We start from the raw sequence: 16083 nt of genomic DNA on the forward strand, positions 1-16083 counted from the left end.
TCTTCCGTGGACCATTTGCTGACTTTATTCCTTTCCCTCTTTCCCTTGCCCAGTGCTTCCCACAATCACCCCTCAAATAAACTACTTGCACTCAAGTCCTTCTGACTCTGTGCTATTGCACTTTACCAACATTACCTTCACCCATTGCAGTGATCTGTGTGATTGTTCCATGTTACAGATAGGGAAAAAGGCCCACAGAGGTTAATGCACTGCCCACTATTACACAGTAGGTAAGTGGCCCAGCTGGGATTTGAACCCAGGTGTGCATAACTCCACTGACTCTATGCCTCCATCCATCTCCCTCTTCTTCCTCTGAGACCTGATCCTGCCACATGGACTGCATTCCTTCAGGGCTACAGTGGCAGACCCTTTGCTGCAGGCAGGGAAAGGGGGTGCCTGGTCCGGGCCATCTGTGAAATTTCCTCCAAGGCTACCACTGAGAGGCCACCCAAGGACTTCTTTCCCAATCACATGGAGACCCACAGAGCTCTTGGGTTATGCAATCCTGGGCAGATCAATCACACCCTGGGTGCCACAGCCCCAGTGTAAGTGCAAACATATGGTGATCCATGGGGGAAGTGGCCCCCCAGGGTCCTGGAGATGGACCAAGCTGCTGCCTGCCCTGGAAGGGTGCCATGCTTCCTGATCCCCAGTGGAGAACCCCTCTGGGCCTCTGAAAGTGTTCACTGATGGTAAGAGCAGTGGACCATATGCCTTGACTGAACGAGCCAAGTCACACCCCAGCAGACCTCACTTCAGACTTGGGCTCATCACAGTTCCTGATGTTTAAGTCAGATTTTATACCTATCAGTAGCTTTTATACACACATGGGTCCACATTCACAAAAACCTTCCTCCCTTCTCTCCTTTTCACTTTCCCTCCCTGAAGACAACTGCCACTGTTACTGATTTACCATGAATCTTTCCAGAGATACTCTAATGATAGACCAGTGCACAAATGTTGACATTACAGCATACCGTTCATTCTTCTCCAGAACAGTACATCTTGGCGATCTTTCTTTATGAGTACATAAAGAAATTCCCCGTTCCTTTTTACAGCTGCCTAATATTCCAGCACATTTTTGTCCCATAATTTATTTAACGCACCCCCAGTGAATGGATATTTTGAGTTATTTTCAATCCTTTGGTAATACAAACCTTGTACCTCTTATTTTGCAAACTTGAAAGTATATCTATAGGAAAAATAACTAAAGGAGGAATTGCTCAGACAAGGGATTATGTGCATTCAAAATTTTGAAAGATGCTGCCAGTTCCAAAGCTCTCCAAAGATGGTGGACCATTTATACTCCCGCCAGTTATGTGTCCTACTGAGGGCCAACACGAATATGCATTGCAGACTTTGATCTCACAACAGCCCTGGGACAGTAGCTTTTTTACCTTTGTTTGATGAGAAAATTAAGAGAGATTCAATTTTGCCCAGTAAATCTTTTAGTGCACATTTAATTACATGCCAGGCCCTGTGCTAAGTGCTTTACATTCATTTTCTCATTTAACCTTTCCAATAACACTATGGTGTGGTTACTCTTCTGTCATTTTTCATTTTACAGATGAACCAAATATTGGAGGCTCAGAGACTTTAAGAAGTTTTCCCAGCATCACACAGCCAGTAAGCAGCAGAGCCAGATTTACAATTTCTCAGTATGGCTCTAGAGCCTGGGCTGTAGCTGCGTCCAGAAGGCTCTCTCCAACTCCCTGTTGATTGCCTTATTGTGTTCCCCCAACTCCTCTAGACACTGCAGGGGTACACAAACAGATCCCCTCAAGGCATTAGAGCCAAAAACTGATAGAAGGCCAGAGCTAGAAAGAACTATGAAAATGCTTTTCAGAAGGAGGCCTCTGCTCCTGGGGCAGGGAGGGAGGGACTGGAAATGTGAAGCTGTGTATCTGGTTGCTTCAATGCCTGGGGCACTGGTGGGATGCTAAACTGTCCCTCCTTGTGTAGGAAGGTCTCACAAAGAAAGAACTGGTCCCTCCAAATACCCATAGGAACTCTACTGAGAAACTTTCATTCCACAGATAAGGAAATAAAGAGAGGATCCACTGGGGCGGGGACAGGAGTACGGCCAGGCCACTCACAGGAAAAGCCAGTACTGAAAATTGCTCTGCTGACCTCCAGGCAAGAGCTCGTTGCTCTGAACTCTGCATGGCATTGCCTCCTGCACACATTTAAACAAAGAGAATTGGACCAAGCAGCTTAGTGTGTGTTGGTGGGGAGAAGGGGGGACTCATTTATTAAGCACTGCTGCATACATATAATCACTTAAGTTCCATTATAACCCTATCGTTTCACTGACCCCAGCTGAAAGGGAATGCTGGGAGTTGAATAGCACAGGAGTAAATGCATGCAGATTTGGGAAGAAGCCTGAAATCTAGGCAGAGGGCTTTATGCCCACTAGGACATGGGCTGCAGTGAGCTATCGCTGCTCATAGGTTCTTGAACCAAGACATGACTTGATCAAATTTGTGTCTTAGTATACTAACTCTGGTGGCCATGCTGTCCCCTCTGCCTGGAATGCCTTTCCAGACTAGGATACCTGGAGAACTATAGCTCAAAGCTCTCTGTGATGTGTTCCCTGACTCCTGGGAGTCTGATCAGGTGCAACTACACCCCTTTGTGAGTTGGCGAACCCCTGAAAGCAGTGACTGAGTCTTATCTTTGCATTCCCATTATCATTCATTTTACAGATGAACCCTTGTCTTCTCTGGTCCCATGTCAAGTACATAGTGGGAGCTCCATAAATTCTTATGGTATAAACGAATCAATGAATGGATGGAGTGATGAAGGCCTGACTGAGATAGTGGCAGCAGGAAGAAAAAGGAAATGTGAAGACAAGCTGAGGGAAGATGGACAGAGCCTCTTGACTAGTTAAATATAAGAATGAACAGCTTACACTTACATAGCACATACTATTTACCAGCCCCCATAAGGGAGGTACTATCTGGGGGTGGGGGTGGGGTTCTTTTTTATTATTTTTAAGGGAGATACTATAATTATCCCCATTTGCAGATGAAAACACTAAGGCTCAGAGAGATTATACAGCCAGTAAATGCTTGAGGTCACACAGCTAATACGTGGAAGAGCTGCACTTTGAACCCAGACACTCTGGTGCAGGGTCCATACTCTTAACCTATTGTCTACTTGATACAGCCTACAAGGGATGAAACTGGCAACTGAAGTCAAAACCATCCATCCTGGGAAACCGGGATAATGATGCTCAGAGACCCCAGGTCTTCTGGCCTCTAATCTGTTGCTATCCATGCCTGCTCACCTCCCTCCGATGCATCACCTCCTTGAGCATTCTTACAGGACCCAAGCTTCAGTCTCTACAAAATGTACAGCCTGGACAGAAGGGGCCGAGTCCTCTCCTTTTTGAGGCCCAGTGTGCAGAAACGAGGATGGAGAGCATACAGGAATGCCAGCCGGCATTAGAGCCCCACCTAGGTGGCTTTTGGCTCGCCCCAGCAGGCTCTGGGCCCACAGCCAGTCTAGCCTATAGTGCCATCTCTCTGCTGAGCTTCCTCCCTCACCCAAGTCACAACTCTACATGCTCAGGTTCCTTTGTGGTGGGTGTTTTGATTAATTTTATTCTAATTAATTCAGTAATCTCAAGCTGTTTGCAAAATCTGCACCAAGCACTGCTCCGTGATGGATCTGAAGAAGGGGCTGCAGACAAACACGCGATTCATTTCTCCGTTGGAGCTATATATATCTTATGGCTGGGAGAGGGTGGGCTGGGGAAAGCAGCAGGAACACTGCCTACCTGCCGCCTTCCAATGTCATTTCCCAAATGTTCTTTGCCTGCCTGGACAGGGCTTGCTGGCTGTGGTAGAGGACAGACACCCTGAAGGTCTTGCAGGCAGGTGGCTAGGCTTGGTGACAAGGAGGTAAGTCCCATTCTGCTCCTTTTCTGATCCTTGGGTGGTTCGCTTAACCTCAGCAACTTCTGCACACCATCCTAGAAATGGAGATGAAATGCCTGCCTGGCTGCATCAAGGGCCCCAGAACTGGCTATGGGGACCACTTGGGAAACTGTACAACTGCTGACATCACTGTTGGAGAGATAGTGGAGTGTGATGGTGAAGACTCAAACTAGATTTCCTGCCTCAACCTCTTACTACCTGGGCACCTTGGAGAGGTTGTTTCACCCTTTTCACCCCATACCTCAGTTTCCACATCTGTAAAAAGGGGTAAAAGTGGCACTCACCTCATAGGGTTCTTATAAGGATTAAATGAATATAAGTTTTTAGAACAGTGCTTGGCATTGAGTCAAACACTAAACAAAATAACTATTATTATGATTATCTTAGTCATATTTGTCCCTTTAAAATCTTCTCAGTGCAACACAAATGCCTGGTTATGTAGGAACCTTCTCTGACCGTCCCTAATGCAACCTGCACCCCTAGTCCCAAAGAACCACCCTTCCCTCATTTCTCTGAATGTGTTGAATTCTATACCCATAATCTCTGTGTCCCCCTTGGGTAGCCCATTTTTCTTCTTGTTCAGTGGAACACCCCAGATAATAGAGCCCATCTTGCCCTAAATCTGTAATTCCCACATGGTGCGATTAAAGGGGCTTGGTCCGTGGCTGTTCAAGTAGCCTTATCCAAAGGGAGTTAGAGGCAGGAACGTGATTTGAAGGAAACTTATCCTGAAGCAGGATGGAATTGCTAAGGACATACAATAATTTTCTTAAATGTAGGAAAGTTTTTCTTACTGAGGTATTGTTAATGGTCTTTATGAGTAATGACTTTCTCTCATATGGAAGGACTTTGAGAGGGATATATGGAAATAGTGTAGGAAGATCCCTCCCAATACCCTCTTAGTATCAGTACTGGTGCCATGAGGAGGAAACCCAGCCAACCAACAGCCAAGAAGGTACTGGAATGGAGAGCGAGGTTATGCTTCAAATGGGTGGTTAAGAAAGGTCTCTCTGAGAAGGCATCATGTGAGTCAAGCCTTGGCAAATTAGAGGAAGCCACCGTGTGGCCATCTAGGCAATGGGCACCCTAGTTAGAGGACACAACTGTGCAAATACCTTGAGACAGGACTAAACTTGGGGAGTTTGGAGGACTGAGAGCCATGACTGAGGAAGATAACAGGATAAATCAGAGTGATAAGACCACAGGATCTGGACCAAAGGGCCGTGTAGGCCATGGTAAGGAGATGGATTTCTTTCTAAATGAATGGGAGCCCTTGGAGGGTTTTAGCAAGAAAATGATCCATTTTCATTTATCCAATAATTCTAGCTGTCTTTTTAGAGTTCATCCTTCCATCCTTCTACCCAGTCATTAGCAAGATTTACTATGTGTCTACTATGTGCCAGTACCGGGCACTGGTGGTTTAGAGTTGAGTAGGACATTCCCCTCCCATTATGTAGCTCAGCACTGATGAGAAAATGAACACAGAGATGCTTTAAAGGTAGGGTAATGAGTGCCATGGTAGAGCTGTGTACAGGGTTTGACTGAAGGGAAGGAGTAGGGGCCTGGGATTTCCAACAGGAAAAGCTACTGGTTAAAGCAGTGGTTATCCAAATTGATGGCACCAGAATCCCTCAGAGGGCTGGTTAAAAACAGATCGCTGCTGTTCACACCCTCCCCCAACAAATTCTCCTTCATTACATCTGGGGTGGGGCTAGGGAATTTCACTTCCAGCTCATTTCCAGGTGGTGTTGCTGCAACAGGTCCAGTGTCTGTGCTTTGAGAATCACGAAGTAGGAGGCTCTCAGCTTCTGCAGAACCAAAAAAGAGGAATCCATTTCAGCACTGGGGGCCTGGACAGCTCCCAGCATCTCCCTACAGCCTTCATCTTCCACCCTGGCCTGAGACCAGAGAGCCGCTGAGGACAGCATTTCCCTGCCACCTCCCTCCATCCACTGCCCCTTGGATTCCACTCACCATCTCCCTCTTTCCCCTCTCTTTCCCTGGAAGGTACATCTTCAAACTCTGTCCTGTAACTAAAGGAGCAATTTCACTCTCAGTCACCTTCATTGACTCCTTTCAGGATGCACAAAACCTCAGTTCCCACTGAACACAGTTCACATTCAGTCAGGCAAGAACCCTCACCTTCCTCCTCAAAACTGTGCCCTAGCCGGGGGATTCCAGCCAACAGCCTCCATCTGCATGTCTGAGACCTTATTCATGTCATACCCTAGTGGTCGGAAATCTCCCCACTCTCTTCCTCCTTTCCTGCCCCCTGCCTTTCTCTGTGCCCGGAAAGCCCCCTTCTCTCCCTGCCATAGCCCCCAGGCTCCTCCCCTCCTCTCCCCTTTGCCCATCCCCTTTGTGCTAAATTTGACAAGCCCTTCTGTGAAAACCTAAATTACCAGGATTCTTGGTCCTTAGTTCCTCAGAGAAACTGAGCTGAGGTTTCCAACATCAATCAAAGCCCCAAATTCAAAATTTATAAAAATTCCCCAATTTGGGGTTTTCCAAACTATCCTTCAACACCAGAACCCTCCTTGGATTTTCAGTGGGCAGCTGATCCCATTACCCTCTCTTCCACAATTATAAATAAACTCCCTGAGAACAAGGAGCTCAGCTACTCACCTCTGATATAATATGCTCAGCACAGCACCCAGCTCCTAGTAAATGCTCAGTAAATGCCCTTTATTATTACTGCTACCGTGATTGTACTGTTGCTACTGTTACCTCCTCGTCTTGTGCCTCGCCCAACGCCTAGCACACAGATCTCAAAGTCTTCCGGGTAAACACATAACAGAAAGCAGAGCTGTCCTTCTCACCTTGCTGGTTTCACCTCTCCGCCTCTACTGCCTCATTCTTCTTTAACAGCTTCTTCCTCATTTGCCTTAGCTTTTTTTTTTCCTTAACTGCCACTGTGTTCTGAGCTGGAGCATCTGAGCGATTTTTGTGCAATAACTCCCCACCCCCAATGCCCAGATCTTGGAGGCCTGGAAGATTAGTGTCAGGAGATTTGGTGGGTAATGGGTTCTGGGCAGTGGAAAACGGCCCCCTTTACACAGATACAATTATACAGGTTACACTTCCCGGCTTCAGACACAGAGCCTGGCGTCAGCACGGGCGGTGCATGGGGCCATATTATATAGAATATTCTCCACTTGCTGTAAAGCTGTTTACAAATATATAAGGAACTAGATGATTTTCTTTTCCTTCTTTTTTTTTTCCTTTAGCCAAACACAACAGGCCCTCGTGAGTCACAAAAGTTTTGAGATATTACTCAAGAATGTGGGAGGAAAAACTCCATATTTCCCCCTGTCAAAGGTTTGGTTTTCTTATTTATTTACTAGCATGCCACTGGGTAAATTGAACCCTGAACAACATTAAAAGGAAATAAACATATCTCTCAGCCGCTCACGGACCTGGTGCTCCCCAGGGAGCTAGGTTATCAACAAGCCTCCCCAGCCAGGAATAAAGTTGCAGCCTGGAGGTGGAGTAAGGGCTCACAGGCCTGCAAAGCAGGGGACATGCAGCTCCCCACTCCAGGCATATCAGAGGTCCCCTCCCATCCGCCAGCCTCCAAGACCCATGACAAACACCGGCACTCAGTGTCCACTGCAGCCCCAGGCAGGGGGAATGATTGTCTTTTTATCCCGATGTTTCTAGTCCCTGTGCCTCTCACCAACACATACACACACGCCCACACCCCAACAATGACAAATAAACCAGAACCGCAGGAGGACTGTCATCTGCATGGTTGAAATCAGAAGGTGGGGTGCCTGAGAGCATTCTTATGGCCTGTTTATAGTCACTGAGAATCAATACTTACTTGGGGGAAAGAAAAAATATATATATATACACACATACACACCTATATATCTGTGGTGGATGGATGGATCCCTCTCACCCTGAAAACCATGACAGATGAGTTTTGTTCAGACCGCTATGCATTTTAAGGTGCATTTAAACTCACTAAATTAGAATTGGGATAGGTGGTGGCATCCACCCAGCCCTGACCTGGCCTCCCCTCTCCCTCGGCAGGGTGGGCAGCCGACCAGGACCTCGTTCAAAATTCAATTTCACCTGAGTGGTGTGACTGCTTCTTTCTCTCTGCTCAGTTTCCATGATGAGAAAAGCTGGGCGCTCTCCCCAGGGGGCTCTTGCCTAGCTGGGTTTGTAGGTGTGAAGGCAGAGACCTCACTGCTCTGTGGTCCTCAGATGATCTGACTGCACCATAATTGTGACCCAAAACTGATTGGGATCATAGCAAGCAGTCCACACAGGCTCCAGGAGTACAAAACCCATCTGACATTCATTCTCCTGCTCAAGAACCTGCAGTGGCTCCCAATTACCCACAGCAATTTAAGTTTCCTCTGAATTGCAAACCATAGGCAGGGGCTGCCTAGAGCTTTGGGCTGAAAGGACTCAGGCCCCAAGTGGCTCAGCAGGGAGGGGTAATGATTGATTAATAATGTCTGCCACGATGAGTGGATAGATTGGAGGTGCCCATGCTGAAGAGCTGTCTTCCCTACATTGTAGATTTAAGTCCAAATACCTCTACTGCTCTTTGAAACCCCTCCACTGTCTGGCCCCTCTCCAGCATCATTGCCCACTCCTCTCCAACAAGCTGGCATGTGCTGCCTCAGTACAGACTCTGCGCCTTTACTCAAGCTGGTACCCTTACCCTCCTGCCATCTCTTCTTGTGTATGAGTTTGATTCCTACTGCTTAAGGTCCAATTCAAATCCTCCCCTCCCATCAAGCTTTCTTAACTGCTTCAGTCCACACTGGTTCCCAAGGCACTCAGGGCATTACCACATATTGAAATATTTGAGTGTTATGTGTGTTTCCTATTTCCAAGTGCTCATCTCCCCAACCCAGTTGGAACTGTGTCCCCCCACTCTGGAACCATCCCTCCAAACAAAAATCACATCTTCATTTCTTTTGCATCCCCCATAGCATCTCACCAGTTCTTGCCAGGACTCAGCCTGGTCACAAATACTTGCTGATTAGAGGGCCTACCACAGGCTTAACCAGGTGCCTTGAGATCTCTGGGGTCTTAGAAACTAAACCTGTGGGGCTCAAGGAGTCAGATGGGCTGGTCCTGAACTGGGAGTCCCCAACACCCAAATTACATACCTAACTCACTTTGTAACCCGGGGCCCAGGCACAGCCTCATTAAGTTTCTGGGTCTTGATATGCTCAAGTGCAAAATGGGCAGCCACTTTCTGCCCCCTCCCTCCCTGCACATCAGGCAAGAGTCAGTTTCAGCCTGCACTCTGCCACCAACTAGCAGGGCCACAGGGCCAGGACGAGGCCTCCTTGAGCCTGGACGTCCGCCCCTATAAAATGTAACATTCTCAAGGCGGAATAGGTATTCAGGATGGGTTCATCCTCTTTGGTCCCCCTCCCTGAAGCGCAGTAGAGACTGAGCGACTGGGGAAAAACCGAGGGAGGCAGGGGTGGGAGAGATCTGAGCCCCAGCATCTTATCTTTGTACCGCCTGCCTCCCTCCGGAGCTCTTACTTTCTCCTCCTCACCAATCCCACCCAGGTGAGGAAAGGGGTTAGAAAGACAGCTGTGCCTTACAGAGTGGGGGTGGAGGGGCCCTCAGGCTGAGGGGGAAGATGCTTCTGGGGCCTGGAAGTTGGTCACAGGACAAGCCTAGGGAGGTGGGGGAGGCTCAAGGCTCAGCAGCCTCCCTGAGGAGTGTGGTCAAGTGCGAGGGGCTGAGAAGACAGACCCCCAGGTGGAAGGTCAAAGAGGGATAGAAAGCAAAGGTCACCCAAGCCAGCAGGGCCCTAGGCCTATTGGTTGTAGCCCCTCCCAGTCAGATACCCAGATGCCCCTTGGTCCCACACAGGGACGGCCACCTCCTCCTCTTCCCCACATGTGGGGCCACAGCTGCTCTGCTCTACACTCCCCCATGTGGCCACCACAAATGGTGATGACAAAAATTATGGGAAAAATATCTGTGGCACAGTGAAGGGCCAAAAGCAGGACACGGCACAGGACGTGCTGTGAGAGTCCCGTGTCAACAGCGTGGAGAGACACTAACCAGCAGAGGCTAAGAGGAAGGCCCTGGAACCAGGCCATCCGGGTTTGAATCCCAACTCTGTCTCTTCTGTCCTGTATGACCTTGACAAGTCACTTGACCTTTCCAGGCCTCAGTTTCCCCACCTGTAAGGCAGAGATGACTAATATGGGTATCCCTCCAGAGGGAGTTAGACTTAACACAGAGCTTCATATCAGCATAGAAGCTCCTGGGATGTAAGCTGAGGAGGGTGCAGACTTTTGTCTTTTTTCCCCACTTCTCTAGCCTGGCACCTAGAGTAACACCCAGCACACAGGAGGTGGCACCAAGTATGTGCGAATGAGGGAGTGGGGGAGGGAGGACTCACACTGCCACATGCCCACACTGACGGGGAAGGCACCCAGGACCGTCTATACGAGTCTGTCCTTCCACAAACTGAGCACTTGCTAGGCACCAGGCAATGTGCTATTGGGTGGCAGGGACACAACCCAGAGATGGAGGAGGCAAGGGCCCTGTGGCAGAGACTGGGTCATTCCATACCCTCTTCTTCCCTAGTCCTGGGACTTTGGGCCGGTCACATGGCCAAACAAAATAAAGTCAACATTTCCCAGCCTCCTAGACATAGCCATGGAACTAAATTCTGACCAAGTAAGTATAAAGGGAAATATCAAATGATACCTTCTGGAACCCTCCTTTGGAGATAGCTGGTACTTAACTCTCCCCCTGGCTAACTCAAAAGTGGGTGTAAGAATGACTGGACTTGGAGCCCCATGTTAGGCTGTGAGGGGGCCCCAGTCATGGAAGCCGTGGGTCCCCAGAGGCCAAAGAAGCAGAGATACCATATCAGCTCTAGACTCCAGACTTTCAAAAGAGAAAGAAATAAAACTTCTCAATTGTGTGAACCAGTATTTGGGGGGTTATTATTATCTGCAGCACATCTCAGTCCTAGCTGATCCTGCTGACCCCTGCTGGAAGCTCACGGTCAGCTGGGGGGCCACGGGAGGAAACAGACCATCTCTGCCCTGTGTGGCAGTCACAGGTTTGCACGGAGTCCCACGGGAGAGCCCAGAGGAAGGGGGACCACAGTCCCGCTGGGAGGGGAAGGTGGGGACAGGGACTCTGAGGAGGCTTCCTGGAGGCAGTGGCACCTACGGCTGAGTCCCACAGAATGAGGACCGGTTTTTAAGATGGTGGGAGGTGGGGGAGGGCCCACGCCCTATAACTGAGACATTTTGAAAGTTTGGGAAGCTCCAGGGAGAGAGGGAGAGAGAGAAATGTTGTCTTGAGTGACCAAGAAAGATTTTCCAGAGTGAGTGGAGCCAGGATCTGATGAGAAGGACTTTGACAGGCCAAGGTGGGTAGGAAGGGCATTCCTGGCTGAGGAACAGCAAGTGCAAAGGCAAAGAGGTCATGGCCGAATGGCAGGGAGAGTCTGCTGTGGTCTGAGCACAGGGATGGGGTAGGAATAAGAGAAGATGAGTTACAGTGTTTGAACCCTGTGTGGAATAGGACGTGGAAGTTGTGTACAGGTGTCTGCAGTGTATAACATGTATTAACTCGCTTAAGCTTACAACACGCCTATGAGGCCAGCACTCCTAGAATCCCTCTTTGCTGATGCAGAAGCCAGGCACAGGAGATTAGACCCCTTGCTCCAGGCTGCACAGCTGTGAACAGGGCACTGAGATTGGAGTCTGGGCAGTTATACTCCCCAGGCTGCATACCCCCCCAAGACCCTCTGCACTCTCCTGGGGCCCTGGGCTTCACAGAGGGGCCTCGGCCCCTTTCCTCTACCTGCCCCAACACCTGGCATCCTCTGTGGGCACATCCTGGTGCCAGTCTGGCTTACAGCAATACCGGGAGATTGTGATCTTGGTGCTGAAGGGAAAGGGAAGAGAAGGGGCCCCAGGGAGGCCAAGGAAGTTCAGAGCCACCCAGGAGAAAGGTACGTCTGAAAATAGGGCTGCAGATTTGTTCAGACAGGGTCCTCCTTTCATTTGAGAGGTGAGCTTTCCATCAGGACTCATTCTATCTCTAATCTTATGTATATGCCAGCGAGATATCAACCATCTGTATCCCAGTGCTCTTCTTGCCTTATCTCACCGTACCTTCACGTCAGTTCTATGAGGTTTGCACTCTCACCCTCATTTTACAGACAAGGCAAGGCCCAGAGATGGTAAGTAACTTGCCTGAGGCTGCCCAGCTCATAAAGAGATGGGCGAGAGAGACCATCTCTCCCCTAAAAGGTGGGCACTAGGGGTGGAGCCGGGGATTGCCCCCATCCATGTGACCCCCCAAGCCCATACTCACAGCCACTGGCTCTGACACTTACAAGCTCTCTATCGGAGATCTTTACACTCCTGACAGAATTCTGTTCTTCCCCCTCACCACTCCCCTCCCCCTCCCGTTCTGCTCCCACTATCTGTAGTCAACATATGCCTCAAAAAGGCGACAAAGCCACAGCCATTCTCAGAGGTTTTAAGAAACGTAGTATTATTATGCAAGAGCTGAGAGAATCGTTGCTAGAAACACCCCTTACCTTACTCAGTCCTGGCACGTTTGGAAAACCATCCTAAGACATGAATCTGAGTGCCTTTGGGCACCAAAGACCTTGAATGGTTCTACTCCATCTCCTGCCTCTGGGAAGGAGGCCTCGTAAATACTAGCTGAGCCTTGGAAGGGCCTCTCCTGAGATGGAGATGTGCACTTCCCTTGCTCTGGCCGCGGGTCTGGAATAACCTCTCCACAGGCAGAGGCCCAAAGCAGGTGTGCACAACTCCAGGGGCACTGCAGGCAGACAGCACAGCATGCCTCGGTCCCTGGAGCTGCTGCAGTTGGCCCCCTTCCTCCCCAACTGGCTCCAGCCCTCAGCACCCCACTGCCCAGCCTGGCTACCCTTCCAGGGCCTTACACTGGCTCAGGGCTGCCTGCTCCAAGCCTTGTGGCATTTTAAGCCCAAACTTGAGCTGACTGATGGCTGGACAGTGGGCAGCCCACGTGTCTGGAGTTCTTCCCGGGAGAAGCCCCAAGCACAGCCCAGTAAATCAATAAGCAAATTAATAAGCAAATACTGCTGTCTGCTGAGCCGAACTGGGACATCCGGGTAAACAGATTTCAAATCAACAACAGACGGCCACAGGGCATGCCGGGAACCAGGGCACCATTTCTGGGTGGAATTTCCAAAGAGCCCACCTCTCTGTGGCTCCCAAGAGTGGAAACAAGGTTGGGAGCAGGGGAGTGGGGAGCAGCAGGGGGACCGAGGCTGATGTCCAGGGTAACAACTTTCCACCCTGAGCTTCATCTCTCATACTCACTTACTCTAGGCCACCGTTCCTGCTGAGAGCAGGGCTCAGTGCACAGCTAGCAAGAGCTTTATCTGGGTACCACAGATGATGATGTGGGTGACAAAGGAGTCCCGCATGGCACAAGGCACCAGTTAAGGGAGGTGGCCCCTCATTGCTAACTTGCAGCTACCTGGCTTCTATTCACTCCTCAGTGGGGCTGCAAAGGGGAGAGGGCCTGGCAGGTAGAGGGAGGCCAGGTGGATGCAGGTGCCTGGGGGAGGGAAATGACCAGAGTGGATGTCACCCGTATCATGCCATTTGTGAGCAAGTAGGAAGTGGGTCCTCTGGGCCTGGGGAAGCCCTGACTCCAGCTCTGGGCAGCCCGCACACGGTCCTCCAGGCAGGGAGGGGGCTCACCCCCCGCAGTCCGCAGGGGTCAGGGTCAGGATGCAAACAGCAATGTCTGGACAGCTGAAAATAGACTCACCCGGACCTCAGGAGAATCTCCAGCCAGAATGCCTGAGGCGCCCTTTTCTGAAAAGGCTTCCTGAATGCCCACATCTTCTCTTTTGTGCTCACAAATGCCACCCAATCACAGCAAGGCCACTGAAGCTGAATAATAAGGCAGAGAGAGTGTCTGCCTGGGGCACTGGCCTCTGGGCTGTCTGCCAGGGCTGTCAGGCCGCCCAGACTTCAATACCAGCAGAGTTAAGGGACAAGAAAACAGCTGCGGCAAGGGCTTGGAAGACGGGGAGGGAAATGACCTGTCTTGTGAGGCAACAGAGTCAGTCTGCCCAGGGCCTTCTGACGTGAGGCTGTCGCGAGGCATCTCATCCCCACCAGGTGGGCACCAACAGTGCCTGCAGCTCGGTGGCCTTAGAAGCACCGCCCTGTCTGGAAGCCCATGGCTTGTGCTGTAATGAGCCTGTGTCCCCCATTTCTTTTGTGGCCACTGAGGAGGGGGGTTCTTATCAAGCCACTACAATCCCAGCTCTCCTCAGAAAGGAGGGAAGATGCCAGCCCCAGACACCCTGGTTCACTTGGAGAATTCTGACCATGAAATACAAGTGCTGAGAAATTTTGATGACCTATCGTTGGCCCACGGAACAATGTCAAAACACATCCACATCCCAACATCCCTTCACTGATTCAAACAATCCCGGGGTGCCTGTTCTTTCTAAGCACTTTAGGAGAAGGTGTCCAGGTGGTGACAGTGAGAAAGCAGATGCGGTTCCTACCCTTCCTGAGCTTGAAGTGAGGAGGGGAGCCCAGCTCTCAGATTCAAAGGGTGGGCTGGGGTGGACAGGACACTCTAGAGTGAGCGTAGGTTTCAGCTGAGTCTGGGAAGCCAGCGGGCATCGGGTGGGCTGGGGCAGGAGGGCACTGCAGAGGCTGGGGAGGGGGCTGCCAAAAGGCAGAGGCCAGAAACTGCCAGTCAGCCCTTGGGCTGCTCAGTAACTGCCACACTCCTGCCAAGCTAGCCAAGGCCTGGGCCCTGGTCCTACGCCAGTCCCCTACAGCAAGAGAATGGGGTTTGGAGAAAATGAGAAAAAAAGTGATCTGCTTTGTAGGCACAGGCCCAAGACTGCTTCCTTCCTGTCCCCAGGGAAGCCAAGAGAAGCTGCACAGATGTAGGTCAAAGCACAGACCTTGGGGCCTGATCCTAGCTCTACCTCTTAAGAGCTGTATGGCCTTGAGTGAGTCACTTCCCCTCTCTGTGCCTCAGCTTCCTCATTGATAAAAGGAAGATGAAATTATACCAATGTCCATAGGGCTGTGGCAGGGATTAAATGAGTTAATGCCCATGAGTGCCCAGAGCAGCTCCCAGCATGCAGCCAGAGCTACATGAGTGTGGCTACGCTTACTGTGAGAGAACAAGGCGGCTAGGCCTCCTCCGGGAGGAAGGTGCCCTGGGCCAGGCCATTTCTGCAGCGTGAGGAGAGAAGAATGGGAAAGAAGGGCCTGGAGTGAAGGTGGTCCAGGTTCCTGGAGGAACAGTGGAAGAAAAATGGGAATCCAAGGGTCCAGACTCTGTGTGTGTGTGTGTGTGTGTGTGTTACATATGGTCAAATGTACTAATCTTGAGTGTACAGCTTGATTAGTTTTTACATATGTGCACACTCATATAATCACCACACAGGTCAATATAGTATTTCCATCCCCCCAAAATGTTCCTTCAGGGACATTAGCCTGTAACACAGTCTCCATCAAAGTAGGAAGCCACACCCAAAGGGGGCAAGAAGTAATCTATCAGGGTGCCACCTCTATCTATTAGAGCTCATCCCTGTCAATTTCCCTCTTTGTGTGTACCTTATACTGTACATAATATATTAGCACAGTTGTGCATGTTTAGAATTTATTAATAAATACACATTCATTTGCTGGGAAGATGAGCTGAGTATCTCCCCCCGGCCCCACCCACCCACACTGAGGCTCAGGCCCTGGGGTTTCAGGAAGGCTTTGGCAAAGGGGAAGGCTGGGGGAAGGAAAGGGCAGGTGTCTGTGTCCCTTACTGGGAAGTTCCTCACAGGTCGGCTGTCTCCCTGCACATTTTGGGAACCACTCCCTCCGCTCCCCTGAGGCCCGAGGAGTGGGGACAGTGCCATTCAGTGTGCTGTCTCTTGAGGGTCCTCTACCCGCACCCATACAGAGAGCCCTTTGTAAATGAGCCTCCCTGGGTTACACTAATTTAAATGTGACATCTGTTTCCTGCTGGGATACTGATACACAGGCACATACTGGAAAATGGGTCACCCACAGGAGTGTGTCATGAAAATATTTGGAGATCACCGTTTGTTGCACAGGATGATGCCTGAAATCTGGACCCATGGAGG

The 16083-nt window shown here is 50.2% G+C and overlaps 1 long non-coding RNA gene across 1 annotated transcript; it reads right to left on the minus strand.

Moving 5' to 3' along the window:
- Positions 1-5432: 5432 nt before the first annotated feature.
- Positions 5433-13833, minus strand: LOC118969488 (uncharacterized). Its single transcript, XR_005057414.1, has 2 exons — positions 13737-13833; positions 5433-5749 (listed from the first exon to the last, which is right to left on the minus strand). It is a non-coding gene; the product is annotated as an uncharacterized lncRNA (long non-coding RNA).
- Between the last annotated feature and the right edge of the window lie 2250 nt (positions 13834-16083).

This window comes from Manis javanica, chromosome 16 (genome assembly GCF_040802235.1).
Source record: "Manis javanica isolate MJ-LG chromosome 16, MJ_LKY, whole genome shotgun sequence".
Taxonomy (NCBI): Eukaryota; Metazoa; Chordata; class Mammalia; order Pholidota; family Manidae; genus Manis; species Manis javanica.